The 7299-nt window shown below is 37.7% G+C and overlaps 1 pseudogene; it reads right to left on the bottom strand.

The window, feature by feature from the left end:
- Positions 1-844: 844 nt before the first annotated feature.
- LOC103133272 (type-2 ice-structuring protein-like) lies at positions 845-7169 on the bottom strand (annotated as a pseudogene).
- Between the last annotated feature and the right edge of the window lie 130 nt (positions 7170-7299).

Below are 7299 nucleotides of genomic sequence, written 5' to 3'. Positions count from 1 at the left end.
CTCTTTTATCCTTTGTTGCATTTCAAAACCACACATCTGAACATGTCAACACCTGCATCTGCAACCCTGCCTGACATCAGATGCCACAGAACAAACTATTATTACAAGCAAATGGGACAGAGAGATAACTAAAGTAAACAGAAGTGTTGAACTTGAGCCTGAATGTTGGAGCCAAAGCAGATCAGTTAACGAAAGCTGGAAATATCATCTTAATTAATCAGTGTAAAATTAAATCAACGCATTCCATGCAATGACTCAACATGTCAAACAAACTCAGATGTATTTTAGAAGAAACAACATGTAACAGCTCCACTTTAAATGTTGTTACACATTAACTATATATAGGAAAGTGTTTTACTAATTATTAAATCCAGAGGAAATGACTTCAAACTTTCTTCCACACATGCTTTTTAATGAGAGCAGTCCCAGGACAAAGTAAAGACAAAAATACATCACCAGGTGATAGAAAGTAACTTTTCTCTGCTTTTTTGATGAAAGAACCTCAAGTTTGACTAAAACTTGTAATAATGTGACATTTATATTGTAATAACTAACACAGTGTTAAAAATAATTAAGAAAACAGAACACAGTCAGAATAAACCACACACCATCATGTTTTGATTGCTCAGAGTTTTATTCTTGCTAAGCCAAAGAATAGAATAAAGTTTTGCTTAGATGATCTTTTATTATAACTCATTCAGTCTGATCTTATTACAGAGAGACAATCCAGCAGCTGTTTGCTTGTCGCTTCATTCCTTAGGTTGCATTAAAGACAGAAATGATATGAAGTGAATAAGCATAAATATCTTTATAAAGTTGCAAAACGGCAGGTAAACAGAAACTCCTAGCATTCATCCTCCACTGGTTCTGTTTTACACATCAGGCCTCTTTGGGAACCTTTTTTTCAGATCTCTTTGGCGCAGACAGAAGGCCGACAGAAATCACACCAGGAGTCATCCCAGCACTTTCCAACTAGGAGCAACACAACAAATCAGTCAAACATCACATAATGAAAACCCTGACAAGATGACTGAAAAGGATTATTAACTAAACTAATTTGCAACAATAAATTATCATAAGCTTTTGCTGTTTATGTAGTAAATATAGTTTTAACCAGACATTTAATTACACAGAATACAAAACAATGTCTGAAGTTAAATCAGACCAAATGTCTTTCTTTTATGGTAGTTTGAATTGTCAAAAGTGTTTCTATTTGCTAAATGCCATAAAACTTGGCAAGAATTTATTTTGGAGATTTCTTTTGTAATTTTCTCCAAATTCAGAAGTTTACATACATTTGGTCATTATCATGGATAACTATCTTTTGACCTGAATGAATTTTATCAAATGTAAACTTCTGCTTTCAACTGTATGTGGAGGTCAACTAAAAAGTTTATATGCAAAGTAAATAAACTTTTTACTCATCAGTTCTTATACCAACAGAAAAGCAGACGTGACATTTTCTTTACCTGAATAGTTTATCTGTAGACAGTGCTGGCTGGAAAAACGATTATCAGGCTGCCATCGACACCAGTTTGTGTAGATCATCGGGCTTCCATCGCTCCACAACCAAGTCTTCTCCTGCAAGACAAAGTTCAGCAGATGATATGTTTCATTCAATGTCTTATAAAATATTTCACAACTAAAGTATCCTGGTAGAAATACCTGCTCCTCATCAGAGCCTCCAATCCATGCTTTTTTGGACCCGTGACCTGCTGCAGCTATCAGATTCTGAACCTGATGGTACTCGTACGGGTTGTGAACTGATGCAAGGTTTGCCCCCATGGACAGACAGTTTTTCTACAGATAAACACACAACTAAATGAAGTTTGTTTTATTTCTCACTGTGAAATAAAGCAGAGCAGCAGGAAATAAGAGCAAAGTGTTGTTGGAAATCACCTCTGCATCCGCCCAAGTCATGTAATTGGGAACATAGAGAAAGCAGCGACTGTAGATCAGAGTCCAGCCAGAAGGACAGGTGATGGATGTCTGGATCGAGTCAAAATGTGCTGATGAAAAACAAACACAGGCTTCCAGCTAAATGGTTTACGTAGCATGAGTTTGAGAATAACTTTATTTTGTGACAAATTATAACATCAAAATGATGCAACAATAAATTTATTCTAAAACATAATGCCCACATTGACAAGACATAACACAGTGTGTACTTTAATTTATTTAATACTCACTGGCCTGAGCGACCGCAGAGGAAACCAGGAGGAACACAGCCAACAACTTCATGGTGGAGATGATGAAAAGATGCAAATTTGCAAGCTGAACAAAAGTCAAAATAAAGCATACATGTTAATGAAACTGACATTGGCACTAAGACGATAAGAAATTTGATCAGCAAACCTGATGCAGAATGATCCGTCTTCTCAGCCAGCACCTTCAGTCCTTACTGCAGAATCACTGGATATTTATAGAGCTTTTAGTCTTGTTACATCCACAAAATGAGGAAATTATATGGGTAGAAATGACCTGATAGTTCACATCTAGTTCAACAGGAACTTAAAGTTGTGACTAAGTCTATGCAATCGGTTTTTCGTGGCTGGGTGGTGGTCTTTGTTTTAAATTACACTTTGTGAAAGTTCAGAGTGCAATTCATCCAGTTATCTTTACCTTTACATTTAAAAGGCAAAAACGGATAAACTGTTCTTATTGAACACAGTAAACAGCCGTTTGTCTCGTCTCAGGTCGTCCTCAGTGACTGTGGAAGAAAGAGACTAGTGAGAGAGGAAACCAGGACAACATGACCAGGCTGAAGGAGCTCCAAGCTTCAGCAGCTCAGATATGAGACTCTGCATCAGGAGCAGATCAGACAAAAGGTTTGGGAGATTTTCCAAAAGGCCGATCAGTTCTGAACCTGCCAGTGGTCAGTGTGTTTCATTTCTGTCAGTGGCCCCCGAAGTGGGTCCTGGAGGGCCGGCATGCTGCATGTTTTAGTTCTCTCCCTGGTTTAGCACACCTGGATCCAATGATGGGTCATTAGAGGCCTAAGAAGAACATTGACATGCTGAAAAGGTTGTTACTACCACCAGGGAGAGAACTAAGACATGCAGGAAGCGGGTCCTCCAGGACCCACTTTCCTCCAGGACCCACTTTGGGCAGCTCTGTTTTATTGTTTTACCTCTAAAGTAAAAGCGTACTATGGCTTCACATTTCTTCCAAAACCCATGGAGGGTATTTAGCAGTCACACATTTACTTTTATCAAGAGGGAGAGAGCATAGCTCTGATTGTGAGCATCTACATTTAGTCCCAGGCACATGAACGCAACATGGCCAGCAGTAAAGAGCCTTGTAGTCTTAAGAGAACGAAGTGTTAGATCCTGAACGTCTCATGAAAATATTTAGCAAAAAATCTTGTTGAGGGTTCAAAGTTAATTAGCTGAGACGTGTAGAAGTGACATTAATAGTTAACTTTTTCACAACATTCTTATTTTTTGACACTGAATTTTTGGGGTTTATTTTCTTAGTCAATCATTAAAATGATCAGAATTAAAATCTTGAAATGTTTTCACTCTTTCAGCTGCAGTTATGATTTGATGTCAGCAGGTGGCAGAGTTGCACCATGTAGTGTTTTCTTCAAACATTTGTAAGGTGTGATTTTCACACACCACAATCACAAAGTGTAGTGATTGTCTTTTTCTTACTCTTTGCATTGTAACGGATAAGCAGGTCTTCCTGCAGAATGCATCTGGTTCCCTGCTGGTGCGATACAAGAGAATCTCTGAATTACTAACATCAAATCAATAAAGTCAGAAAAGTTAATTACAGTAGTCTAGAATAAAACCTCAAAGCAGAATTATTAATTATTATTATATTATTAAGCATAATTATTTACCTCTTAGTCACTTAAACTGACTTTTATTTCATGACTTCATCACTTCTAACAGGAACATGGTTGAATTAAAATAATGAACCACCTGTACTAATGAAATCAGTACCTTATGTTTTTATAAGTGAGAACAAAAATCATAAAAGGGTGGAAGGGGTCGCTACAATATTTCATGATTCATAAAACTGTAAAGTTTGTGTGGAAAACACATCGGTTAGTTTGACACATTGTTCTCAATGGACTTGCGCGCTTTTTAGCTTTTGCTATCAAAGTTTTTCTGACCTGCCCCGTCTCGTATCCGCTCACTTTTCTCGGACTCTGGTTAGCTGAAAAGGCGCCATTTATAAATTTGGAGTGGAGAGAAGGGGCGGGCCAAAGAGGACTGAGGGATTTCATTGGATAACCCCAATGTCCGCCAATTAAATAAACCAATAGGCTGTCGCGGTCGATATAAATTATATTTAATATACTTTTTCTTTGTTAAATTATGGCAGCGTAGGGCCGCCGCATACACAGTAAATGGCTGTCCCTGTCCCAAACACAGATCCAAGGAAACGCTCAACTGGCTTCAGAGAAAGTAGATCAAGCTGCTTAATGGCCCAGCCAATCACCTGTCTTGAATTCAGTTGAAAATCTATGGAGAGAAGTAAAGGCGCTTTCGCACTGCACGGAACAGGATGGAACGCATCGTTCGCATTACAACTTGCGTTCCACCCGGCCCCAAGCGTTCCAGCAGCTGATTGGCTGATATTGAGACGAAAATCAGTGTCTGACTCCATAACAACCAGCAGCCAATCAGCTGCTGGTTCAAAGCAGAACACTTGGGGCCGGGTGGAACGCAAGTTGTAATGCGAACACACCCATTCCGTTCCGTTCTGTTCCGTGCAGTGCGAAAGCGCCTTAAAAATCAGTTTAAAGAAGAGGTCCATAAAACTTTAAAGATTTAATCACTGTGTGAAAGAATGGGCCAAATTCACACATGAGTAATGCATGCGACTAGTTTCTCCAGCAGGAGCATCTGAAGCTGTTATTACCAACATACACTTTTGTACAAAGTATTAAATAAATATCAGTATCAGTAAATATCATATTCACTGTGTCATTTAAGATGACACAGTGAATATGACACGTTATTATACAATACAAAACTCAACTGCTCCTATTGTGAGGATGCTGAGCAGCTCTTAATATGAAGGTTGCTTCATAAACAATTGATTGGTTGAGATGCAGTGATCGAACATTTCACAATTATGTCTGGACATGAAATGTTTCATACACTGCTCTACATACTTTTAGTTTAAGGTTTTTTCTAACAGGATCTTTTTGACATTTGTACAATAAGATAATTCCCGTCATACAGACATTTTGCATATTAGAATGTGAGCTTTTTTCTGTTACAGTGCGATAATATTTATAATAGTATTGTTCTTATGTAAAAGTATATCAGATCAATAATGTTTTCACTTTACAAACTAACATAGTTCTGTTTTCATTCTGCCTTGGTGGTCGCTCTATGCCTCCATACAAAGTGCAACAAATGAAACTTCAGAAAATAGGAAAACAAACATGGAGAATAAACCACACACCATCTTGCTTTGATTCTTCAGTTTTATTTCTGCAAAGGTCAAAGAATAAAAGAGAGGTTTGCTTTCTTGGAACACATTCAGTCTGCTCTCATTAACTCTGAACACACATTAATATTAAAAAAATATTCAGCCATTCATAATGACTGACCAGAACTTCTCTGACGATAAGAAGAGAAATAATCATCAAACACAAAAACAAAACTTTAATATTCATCTCTAAAGGGGAAGAAGCCAAAGCTTATCAAATCCTAACCCTTGTTGATGTATATTCCTTGCTGTTTACTTATTTTATGTTGTATTTACTTTACCTGTGCTCTGTGACTCGTTTAAGTGTTAGTCTATGGATAAATAAAGTTGTTATGCATTGTGCACTTTAGTCTAGAATGTAGAATCCAAATATGCCCCATATTATTTATATTCAAATATTTAATTTGCCCTCCATGACAACATTTCTACATATCTTATGCTCTGTCCTTTTCAGGGATTCAGTGGGTCAGCAGCCAGTAGACAAAAGGCATTACTATGAGAGTTATGCTAAAGAGGCTTCAAAGCCATTTTTATTTTTATTTCATGCACTGTGGAGCAGTTGGTAGAGCTGTTGCCTTGCAGCAAGAAGGTTCTGGGTTCGATTCCCTGGTCTTTCTGCATGGAGTTTGCATGTTCTCCCTCTGCATGGTGGGTTCTCTCTGGGTACTCTGATTTCCTCCCACAGTCCAAATAAATGACTGTTGGGTAAATTGGTCTCTCTAAAGTCTCCCGAGGTGTGAGTGCATGGTTGTTTCTCCTGTCTGTCTGCGACAGACTGGCGACCTGTCCAGGCGACCTGTCTTCCCTGAAACGTTCACTGGAGAAGCACCAGCACCTCCCGACCCCACTAAGGGACAAAGGTGTAAGAAAATGGATGGATGGACTAAAACACTGCTAATTATTAAATGATCAGGCTGATCCATTCAGCTTTCACTGATAGCAGAAACATTTGACAATCACAACCACTGGGTGTCACTGTTGAGTCTTCTGATAAGACATAAAGACTACTTTTTGATGGAGCTGTCCATGGTTAAAAAACTTATTCATATAAAAAGTGTTGTTTAGGTTTAAGAATTAGTTATGAAAAACTTTATTCCACAAAGACTTACTAATATAAATCTGCTTTTAGCAGGTCTGCATAGTCTAAAAACAATTAGACTATTCAGTTTAATTGTTTGTCATCATCTTTATTATTATAAGTTCAGTTATATTTCATTAGGGTATTTCTGAGCTTTGCATTCTTTTTGTTTTCTAGTTTTACTCCTACAGTTGGCATCTCCGCTCTCTGATGTCCCTCAACTGACCTTCAGCTGATCGATTGGTCACCTGTGAACCATTTGGTGATCAAGTTCCCCAGTAAATCATTTTTGGATTAAGACGTACACATACTCCAAAGAAGAGAGAAAGTTGATTTCTCTACATGCAGAGTAAACACAGGGAAGCTCAGGCTTTGGTTCACAAACTAGTTTAATGAATTCAAATGTTTAATTTCTATATCTTGATTATTTTATTTATCACACAGGGAAAATCTTACAAAACTTTGGAAAATCATTTTTAAATTTTTAATCAAGTTTGATCATTAAAATGTAAAAGCAGACACACATAACAAGACATCCAGTCCTGTTTGTTGGATTTCTGTCGGAGAGATCTCAGATGTTTTTGGCACAGACTGATGGAAGATAACGGTTGCACCACACGTCATCCCAGCACTTGGGTCCTGCAAGAAACAACAAACATCACTGAAACATCATTTAAAGCAAAGCTGTGAAGCTGCACAGCTAATGTAAGTCTTTTAATGTTTTAACTACAAATAAATGAGTGATTTTAACAATCTGCCAGCTGCCTGGC

This window comes from Poecilia formosa, unplaced genomic scaffold, assembly GCF_000485575.1.
Source record: "Poecilia formosa unplaced genomic scaffold, Poecilia_formosa-5.1.2 Scaffold2481, whole genome shotgun sequence".
In the NCBI taxonomy this organism is placed as follows: Eukaryota; Metazoa; Chordata; class Actinopteri; order Cyprinodontiformes; family Poeciliidae; genus Poecilia; species Poecilia formosa.
The sequence above is the reverse complement of the archived record's forward strand: the minus strand, read 5'-3'. Positions and strand labels throughout refer to the sequence as shown.